Below are 10,450 nucleotides of genomic sequence, written 5' to 3' on the forward strand. Positions count from 1 at the left end.
GGCTGCCAACCCTGAGGCTTCCTCCCCCAGCCTGGTACTGCATCTGAGCAAATCAGAGAAGTGAGGTCGTAAAAAATGTCACTGCTATCAGGGCAAAACAGCCCTTCGCCTGCAGCTGCTGCTGTCACAGAGCTGCCAGGGCCACCCCTGCTCCTGTCACTTGGTACTTCCCGCTGAGCCAGGGCAGGTGTGGACAGAGGCCAGACCAGGGAGGCCCGGCTGACATCAGGAAGGTCACCTGCAGTCCACAAAAGCAAGGTCAGTCCGTGGCTCTGTGCCTCCGTCTTTCTACGTGGCCCAGGGGCTGTTACCTGTTGGTGGTCCTGTGTAGTTGAACAAGCTGTGAGATGTCATTTCTCCTGCAGCCTGGTCGCCAGCCTGCTCTGGGGAGAGTCACTTCCCCTCTGAGGCTCGGCTTCCTCATCATTGAAACGAGGGGGTGGGACCAGATGCTTTTCAAGTGGCTCTGGCTAGGGGCTCCTTCTCTCAGGTCTGAAGGTGTCTGTGGAGTCATCTCACCGGCCAGGCGGTCGAAGCCGGGTGTAACGCAGGGACAGCCAGCATCTTAAAAAAACCCCATGGCTTCCATCGCTTCTGGGGTTTAGTATCAAGAACTGCCGCCCACAGAAAAGAGGGTGGTGCCGGGCACCTTCATATTTAGGACTTGGGGGGCAGGGATGCCCAGGCCCTGCCTGAGTGTCTTCAAGGACGGTCAGCTCCCTGGCCCTGGCTTCTATGCCAGGTCTCCACAGCAGTGGGGCCAGCCTTGGGCAGCAGAGCTCCCCAGGGCCCTGCGAGCAGAGATGGTCTCCCATCGTCAGGGCTGGGACCTGCGACCCACCCACGGGCCCACCCTGGTGTCTCCCAGCAGGAACCTCGCAGAATCCAGGCATTCAGGGAAGTCTGGCTGAAACGCGCCTGGCGGAGTCAGCCCTGTGGGCGAAGTGACTAGGAGATCCCGTGAGATACCGAGACTCGGGCTGTTTTCACAGGTTGGCATGCGGGGCTCTCAGGTGTCTACGGGCACAGAAGCTCCCCGAGATGGGGCTGGGTGCCTCATCCTGCGTATGGTCAATAACAGCTTGTGGGTGACTTTGGGGAAATCAGCTGGGGTCCCCACCCCTCAGGAAAGAGGTTGACGGGACCATGACAGTCTTCCAAGTGTTCGCCCATCGTCTCCAACTCTGATCGCACCCATGTTATGCGAAGGGGAGAACTAAGTTCAATCCCTGCCCTGGGCCACAGAGCCCTGAGCTGGCCTGGGCTCAAAACAGGGCTCTGGGCAGTCCTTCCCCAAGAGAGCCCCCCTCCCCGCCCCCCAGGCCCTTAGGGCAATCTAAGCAGAGGGGAGGTGGCCAGGTCAGGGCATCCTGGGTGCAGCTGCAGGCGGCCAGGAACCTGCCCAAAAGCAGCAGGAAGGAGACCCACAGGTTTCGGGCGGGGCCTGTGGCCTGTGGCCTGGGAGGCTCAGAAAGGAGTTGGAACTAAAGGGCCTGCAGAGCCCTAGCTGGTTTGGCTCAGTGGATAGAGCATCGGCCTGTGAACTGAAGGGTCCCCAGTTGGATTCTAGGTAAGGGCACATGCCTGGGTTGCGGGCTCGATCCCCAGTGGGGGGTGTGCAAGAGGCAGCCCATCAATGATTCTCTCTCATCATTGATGTTTCTATCTCTCTCCCTCTCCCTTCCTCTCTGAAATCAATAAAAATAGATATCTATAATAATAAAAGCATAATATGCTAATTAGACTGGATGTCCTTCCGGACAAAGCTGGGGCTTCGAGGGAAGCCAGGGTCCCTGGTGCCTGCCAGCGGCTGGAGGGAAGCCTGGGTCCTGGGTGCCAGAGAGAAGCCGGAGCTGGCAGCTGGGGGAAGGAAGGCCTACTCTTGCACGGATTTTGTGCATCCGGCCTCTAGTTTAAAAATAAATAAGTAAAAATCAAGGGCCTGCAGAGCCATTCACCGCTCAGTTCCTCTTCAAAGGGAGCCTGGTCCACCTCCACTCACCACTCAGTTCCTCTTCAAAGGGAGCCTCATCCACCTCCCCTCCAGCTACCCTCTTTTATAAAAATAAATATTTCCCCACCTGCCCCTCGGGGTACCCTCAGCACAGCTTCTTCAAGAGTTTCTGTACCAACATGTATATAAGTGTTATTTTCTCCCTCTTTTAACACCAAAAGTTTGAGACCTGTGTGGGCTGTTCTCCCACGTCCCTGTCTTGACGAGCTTTGCTCATGACCCTCATCAAGGGAGTAACGTGTGGTCAGAGAGACTCAAAGGGTGGTGTCCCCGCCCTCCCCACCCCCGGGCTTTGCAGGGTGACACGTGCTGGGCCAGAGCTGTGTGGGATGCCCCCCAACCGACCCAGGGGAGCTGCTCAGGGAACAGGGTCAGTGACAGGTGAGAGGAAAAGACTAGAGGAGAAGGAAGCAGCCTAAGTGCAGGCCCGAGGAGAGAGGAGCTTGGTGTTGTGAGGGGTCCTAGGGTCTCTCTGTGCAGCTGAAGGCCAGGGCATTGGGGGAATGACAAGAGGTGAGGCTGGAGGGCTGGTGGTCAGACAGGAGGAGGGGCAGGGGTGCTCAGGGTCCCAGGGAACCTATGCCCTGGACAGGACCACCGCACAGGAAGCTAACCCATAAGAGAAACCTCTGACAATACAGTGCCTTTCTTCTAACCTCCGCCCAAATCAGGGTCAGCTCAACGGGATGAGGCCATTCAGGGACTGGACACAGGACAGACTCACTTGGAGGCAGGATCAGGGTGGGGTGAGGGCAACAGCAGCAGTACCATGAAGGAATCAGGACACGGAAGGGTGTCGGGGTGTCTGAGGGGAGGGCAGCGTCATCTGGGGCAACCTGATTCCAGTTAGAGCCTCAGGCAGACCGGGGTTCAGTGGTCAGTCCCCCATGTAGACACACAGTAAACTTGACTAACTGCCTAACTTCTGTAATTGGAGTCACACATTCATTCAATCCACATACATCTGTTGACCATCTCCTCTGTCCCAGGCAGTGATGGTCCAGACAGACAGTAGTCCCTTCTCAAAAACACTGTTTTCAGGACGCTGCGTGACAACAGGGGTTAGAGTATCCAGCAAGGATGGAGTACTGGTGATGCAAAGACCCCAGCCGCCACTGACGGGGGCGGGGCCCCAGAAATAAAAGGAGGTCCCAATAGAGAAAGTGAGGACAGAAAGGCAAGGAGAGGGAGATGGTCCCAGCCCTTCCCACCTCTGCTCCCAATCTCCAAGCTCTGCCACAGCTCTGTCCCCAGGCTGCACCTACACATCTCATTGCCCACAAAGTTGACCCCTCAGAGCCTCCGGCAGAGGTGGAAATGCCCAGCCTCCTTGAGAGTGGGCACATGGGTAGCCAACAGGATCAAGTTGGCAAAGCTTAACATCAGGCAGGATGCAGTGAAACACTCCAGGGGTCACAACCCTTTAGAATCCACCCTTCCCCTCCCACACGGCCCCTCGGGTCCTCGCTGGAAATGCAATAGTGAGGTTAAGGCAGGAAGTTCTGGACACTCAGACATCCGGGGGTGGTCATTTTTCCAAGCTCGCTGCCCCTGCAATGGGGTTCACTTCCTTCTGGAATTAATTTTGAATTCATTTTGATTTATATATACATTTATATCCATCTTGAGTCGGAGAATAAAAAGAGCTTTTCTGATACCAAGGGCCTGGCAGGTTAGAGTTAGGGAGGTCCCAGGCCCACCCCTCCCCACTCCTCTCCACGGTGAGGCCAGCACTCCTGTTCTCAGAAACCCTTTGTCCCCAGAGCCTCCTGCCCTGACATGGAGGCCGCCCCCCCCCCCCCAACCTCTCTGCTCACATAAGCTCAAATGCATTGTTCATGGTCCCCAGCCACGCTCTCAGCCCTGGCTCCGTCAGCTTGCTCCAGGACCTCGAGGAGGTCGGTCTGGAGACCAAATGTGAGGTGACCAATAGGTGTTAAGGGTGTGAACCTCCTCTGAAAGCCCCACCCTGAGCTCTTGGTGCCAGGGAAGGTGGGCACGGGCCAGAACAGCAGGAAAACGCAGCCTTGGCCAGTCTGAGGGTGGCGAGCCAAGTCCTCAGGCTCCCCCACCCCGATCTCCAGCCCCCACACAATGCCCTCGGGGGCCTGAGGTCACTTGCTGGGCAAGAGGCAGCTGCCCCGCAGGAGGCCCCAGTTTGCTACCTGGGTGGGGTTAGGGGGCCGACTATCCCGGGTGCCCAGGGCTGTGGGGATTCCTGGGACCCTGGGTTTCCCGTGTTAAATCAGCACAGTCCTCAGACAAATGTGGATGAGCTGGCCACCGCAGGTCAGTTAGGAGCTCCGGGGACTGGCCCCTTGCTTCAGTCTGAGGGCTTCTCTCCCCGACTCCACCCCAGGGAAGGATATGGTCCTGTTGGGTTTTGGGCCCAGGTCCCTGCTTCCAGCTGACTGTGCCCACGATGCACACTTGGGCCCCTTCCTTACAGAGGCCCCTTCATTGCAGAGGCGCCTGGGCCTCAGACCAAACACCTGGGGGAGGGGCTGGTACTTTTCCTCTCCCACAGAGGGGGCTGGCAGGCACTGCAGTTTCAACACCGTAGTAACCACATGTTCAAGGAAAGGCCATGGCCAGACAAAGGGGCTGTGTTACCTCGGGCTGTGAGGGCTGCCAGTGTGTGGGGACGTCTGGAACATGTCAGAGAAGGGGCTTCAGGTTACACAAAATGGCCTGTTTCAGGAAACTAGAGTGTGTGGTCCGGGGCCCAGGGCCACCCCAGCCCCCGCTCAGCCTCCTGTCCAGGTGAGGGGCCCAGGCAGCGCAAAATGAGGGGACTCCACAGGTCTGTTCACTATTTTCTCCATCAAGAAGTCTCTCCTCCTTAACTGGCTCCTAGGGGGCCTCCAATGGATAACAGACCACCTTGCCATGAAGGGGGTTTTGCCCAATTAGTCCAGTCCCAGGGCCCAAAATAATTGTGTGTTGTAGTCTTTCCTCAGACCTTCACGGGCTCACAGCCAGAACTGTGCACACCCACCCCGAGGTGCACGCACACACACTCAGATATATACACACACGAACACACCAAAGGGCACACCCTAACCCAGAAACACCTTCAGAGTCACACACACACATATGTACCCACACCCCCTCCAAGGACACCCACACATGCTGATGCTCCCACAAATACACACTCGTCCCCAAAGACCGTAGGTAATTACAATATAGACAAATCACACAAATGTGTACCCTACGGGCAGAAAAATATACACTCACCCAAAGACACACAGCTAAACCTCTGACAGCCACCCCCTGAACCACCCACAGACCCTATGCAGCTCCATTACCTGAGATCTGGTTTGTGACCTCCTGGCCGTCCCCATGGCCCCTGCCTGGTCTCCAAGCACTCCAAGAGCCCTTAGCAGGAAAGGTGGCGGCAGGTTGTTCGAGAGAGACACTCAGCGGGGATGGGGCCAGGGTGCTAGCAAACTTGGAGTCACCTTCCTTCCATATGGCACAATCCTCAGACTCAGCGCAGCCCACTAGCCAGGGTGGAGCCTCCAGACCCCCCTACCACTTGGGGACTCAACTGAAGAATGTAAAAATATTATTGCAGCCTGTATTTGAAAAGTCATTAACCTAAAAGTTTTCCAGCCCTGACCGGTTTGGCTCGGTGGATAGAGCGTCACCCTGCAGATTGAAGGGTCCCGGGTTCGATTCCGGTCAAGGGCATGTACCTTGGTTGCGGGCACATCCCCAGTAGGGGGTGTGCAGGAGGCAGCTGATCGATGTTTCTCTCTCATTGATGTTTCTAACTCTCTATCCCTCTCCCTTCCTCTCTTTAAGAAATCAATAAAATATATTTTAAAAAAATAAAAATAAAAGTTTTCCATAAAGTCCTAAACCTAGAAAATAAATTCTATCTATATATATAAAAGCCTAAGCGACCGTTCGACCATTCAACCAGTAGCTATGATGCACACTGACCACCAGGGGGCAGATGCTCAACACACAGGCATGGACACATGGAACAGACTTATGAATCTCAGAGGGCAGGGGGAGGGGGGAGGGAGGAGGGCGGGAAGAGATTAACCAAAGATCTTATATGCATACTAGAGGCCCAGTTATCAGCACAGTTGCAATCATAGTAAAAAATTCCATCCAAATTAATTTTCTTAAAGTGGCTGTAAATTATACAGCCATTTAAAAAGTCTTGCCCTGGTGCATTCAGAAAAAATCACATGGCAAAGGCCTCATCCAGCTGAAGATTAATGCTAATTTCTCAAAACCTGTAAATTATACAGCACAGATGCTGTGGAATCACAAATGGAATAGAGAAAATGTACCAAGGACAGCAAGATGTTCGAATCCTTTACAAATTAGTTATTTTCACACTGCAAATCGGGAGGGTCGTGTGAAACCTCAGGCAAGGGCCGCAGAACGGCCATTTGAGGAGGTGAAGCTGTCAGGATGGGCTCCATGTGGGATCAGTTTTCTTAACAAAAGGCCATTGAATGCCATTTATTTATTATAACATCTATAAGAAACAAATGAGAGAGAAACATCAATCAGCTGCCTCCTGCACAACCCCTACTGGGATTGATCCTGCAACCAAGGTACATGCCCTTGACCGGAATCAAACCCAGGACCCTTTAGTCCGCAGGCCGATGCTCTACCCACTGAGCCAAACCGGTTAGGGCTCAGTAAATGTTTTTTATTAATGAACTGAAACAATACACAGTGATCTGTGTATGTGGGTATTGGGCAGTAACACAGGCCTAATCTTGTGCAGCTATCTTTCTGCAACCAGATGACCAAAAAATAGTTGAGCCAGCCCTGCGCAGCCTGGTCTTTTGCCCTGTGTTTCTGTAAAATGGTTTGAACAAATATTTTCTATCCTCGTAAGAAATATTTGCTGCTTCCTGATGGTGTCTCACTTGAAGGAAAGACCAGGAGGTTGACCGATGCTGGGACACAGGAAGGATTGCCGGTCCTCTTTGGCTTAATTCTACCAGCTTTGGAAAATAAGAAACTCTCCAGGACCCCACACAGCAGGCCAAGGGCAGAGCTCAGAGGCGGCTCTGGGCCCTGGCACCAGCTGCCCTCCCTGCGTGGTGCTGGGCAGCCAGTTCTCCAGGAGTCCCATGACCTTGCCTCTGACATTGAAAGATGTCATTCTGGGTGGGAAGACATAAAGCCTCCTGGTCCCGTCATGTTTATGGGAACAGACTCGAACTGCTTCTCCTCCGGGTCTCAGGAAACAACTTCCAGGGCTAGTAGGAGGGCCTGGCCTTTCTGCAGAACACTGTCCCCCAAAGAGCACCTGGGAAGGAAAACCGGCTACGCATGGCTCCCACCTCCCCACCTGGGGGTCAGATGCGTCTCTCAATAGGGCAAGTTGTCAAGATGGAGAGCGAAGGGACTAACCAACAACGAACCCTCCCACAGGCTTCTTCCCCAGGTGTCTCCATTGCCCTGCAGCCCTGGGGCCTGGGCTGACCCTCCGAGAACCCAGTCTCACCTTTGTCCTGGCTGGGGCGCTGGGGAGCTCTAGGAGACAGGGCTCCCCAGGAGCTGGGTCTGTGGTTTCCCTACTTTTGTGGACATTGCATGGCTGTGTCCTTGGTCAGTCAGGTCTGAGATGCGGGTGCCTGGGGGCACAGGTCATGGAAGGGAGGGGCCTCGGGAGAGGGGCTCTCTGGAGCCCTAGGTGTTTCCCAGAGAAGTTTCTGAACCGAATAGGGTGAGTGCGGTCCACCATGGTGCTCATGGGAGCGGTCCACTTCTGTTGTACGTACCCGCCAGGCTGCCCAGCTCCCCGGCTGCAGAAGTCTGGGCCTCGTACCATGGGCTCCACAGTCATTCATAGCAGTATCTTCTGGGCCACTGAGCAGGAGACTGAAGGGCTTTTTGACCCCAATGTACAAGTGTATGTGGGTCTCTGGCAGTAACACAGGCCTAATGTGTCCATTTACCCATCAGGAAGAGGGAGGGGCCAGGACTACAGAGCAGTGTGTGGTCTGAAGTGGGCAAAGGCCACCCAAATGTATTTGGAGAACTGCTGTGTGTGTGTGTGTGTGTGTGTGTGTGTGTGTGTGTGTGTGTGTGTGTGAAGAGAGAGAGAGAGAGAGAGAGAGAGAGAGAGAGAGAGAGAGAGAATGGACAAGAGGAATTGGGGGGTCATGAGTCAGGTGAAGGAGTGAGTGGGAGAGCTGGGCATGGTGGGCAGGGCAGACCATTGTTCTGAAAGCAGATTCTTCCCCTGACTCAACAGCACACAGGCCCGGAAAAGCCAGTCCTCCCACCTCGATCTGGGGGCACCCCTGGAGTCCTGCCATGCTGAGCCTGGGGACACTGAAGCCTCTGGGAGCAGTTTATTACTTGGCTTTTAGCGGGTGCCTGGACCAGGGCCCAGCAGAGGTTCCACTCGGGGTAGAACCTACCCCTAAACCAGATGGACAGAGAGAGGAAGGGTCTTGTGGACGAGGTCCTACAACCCTGCCCATTTCCCCACCTGCTCTTGGCATAGAACTCAGAGCTCAAGGTCGGGGTTTCTTGGCAGGCTGCATTCACTTATAATCGTTTGCAAACTTGAGGCCGTGGGCATGAGGGATGGCACTCCCTGGCCTGCGAACGCTGTGCATCCTGGAGAAGCGGCACTGGCCTCAGGGTGTGTCTTCAGAGCATGGCTTCACCCGCAAGAAGGCAGTTCTCAAGACTGAGACGCCTACAGGGGCCAAAAGAAAGTGTAATTCTGACCCTGGGCAGCCCAGGCTGTGGTCAGACCACAGTGTGGCCCAGGGAGGGGCAGGCAGCTGTGTGGTGGGTGAGTGTTCAGGGGCCTCCTTCACATCCTCAGTCAGCATCCCCAGACTCACCTTCTTAGGGTGAGGTGCTGATTTCCGGTGGTCCAGTCTCGGGCTATCTGGCCCAGCCGGGCCTTTGCTTGCTTCTGCCACCGGTGGGAAACGGGAGTAGCCCTGGCTGCCCTGGGGCCTGCGGGGAAGGTCAGTAGGAGGGTGTGGAGGCCCCTCCAGACAGCCTTCACCTGCAGCTGCAACTTCCTCCCCCATCCCCAGGAGGCTGCAGGAACAGGTCCTGACCCAGCGGCACTGATGGCCACTGCAGAGCTCAGCAGCTGCTCTCCGAGTGCCCGGGACGACTGATCATGAACAGGGCGCTTTGTTTGCCCCAGAGGGTCCCAGGCCTCCTCCCCCAGCCTCCAGACCCCACTACCTCACAGCAGGGCTTCACGCCTCCTCCCGCTGCCACACTCCCCCCACCCAGCAGTCTTTGCTTTGACAGAGGGATGCCCTAGTCCCTGTCTCCTGGGAAGGCTGGTTTGGGGAGCAAGGTGTGTGCCAGGCATAGGACACAGTCGCTCCTCCTGAGTGAGGGGACTGTGCTTGGCCACGGGGAGGGGAACATGCCCGGAGTCCACCAAGCCCATCCACCCCCTTCCAATGGCGGCTTGGAGACACAGAGGAGCTTGTTACATTGCCTTTGGCCTGTGGGCCAAGCTCCAGGAGGGGCGTCCACCCGGTGGCACAGGCCAGGGGGCCAGAGGGCTGAGAACTCACTGGGGAGATGGGGGCTTCCTGGAGCGCCGGAGGGCCCCCCAGAGTTCCCTGCAGCTGCTGCCCACCATGTTCTGCTCCCTGGGCCCAGCAGGTGCCCGACTCCCAAAGCTTTGAGAGGTCCGGGTGGTCACTGGCAGGGACTCCAAGCCCCAGGGACAGTTTACAGGCCGGCCCAACAGAGGAGAGATGGGGGGATGTGGTGACTGGGCAGGAGGGGAGTAAGGGCGGGTGAGCCGTCTGCCCAAGTGGCTGGAGGTCAGGGAAGGGCCAGAAGAGGGGTGCGGGGCAAAGGAAGAGTGAAGAGTAGAGAGGGAGGACAGGCGGACATGGCGGACAGGAGGGGTAGGGGGACTGGCAGGGCAGGGGGAGCAGGGGCCCCGAGGGGGCCTATAGAGGCAGCAGGTCTTGCGGGTCCCCAAGTGAAGAGGGGCCCCTCTGGTGAGAGATGGGAGCCTGCCTGGGCGAGATGCGTGAGCCGGAGGAGAGCCAGGCCAAGGGCCCAGAGTGGGGTCCGGCAGAAGGCAGCGGGGGAAACCGGGTGAGGGGGAAGGGGAAGGGGCAGCAGGAGGAGGGGGAGAGGGTGGGCTAGGGGCAGTAGGAAAATAGAAGGTTTGCTTTCTCTTCATCGCTGGCAATGCACAAAGTGAGAGCAGATCCAGCCGTGGGGTTCTGGAATCTGTTGCCTTAAGATTTGTCCTTGTGACCTCAGAAGCAGAGAATTCTAGAGCGAGGCCTGGGTGCCTTATAGACATAAGCAAACAGGTCTTCATGGAGACTGTCCAAGGCAGCGCTTAGGGCAGAGCCAGGGCAAGGCGCCCTCGATAACCTGAGTCAGCCGGGTTAGGCACCTGGGCCATGGGACAGATCCTGGCTGGCTCCCGGCCCCAGAGACTGC

General features: G+C 56.4%; 1 protein-coding gene across 1 annotated transcript in view; it reads right to left on the bottom strand.

The window, feature by feature from the left end:
• The window catches only part of GPR55 (G protein-coupled receptor 55), an 11,537-nt gene extending 11,211 nt beyond the window's left edge, over window positions 1-326 (bottom strand). Inside the window, exon 1 of the mRNA XM_006082785.3 lies at window positions 312-326. The gene's annotated coding sequence lies outside the window, so the exon portion shown is untranslated. The remainder of the gene's footprint in view (window positions 1-311) is intronic.
• Between the last annotated feature and the right edge of the window lie 10,124 nt (window positions 327-10,450).

This window comes from Myotis lucifugus, unplaced genomic scaffold (assembly GCF_000147115.1).
Source record: "Myotis lucifugus unplaced genomic scaffold, Myoluc2.0 scaffold_3, whole genome shotgun sequence".
Lineage (NCBI taxonomy): Eukaryota > Metazoa > Chordata > Mammalia > Chiroptera > Vespertilionidae > Myotis > Myotis lucifugus.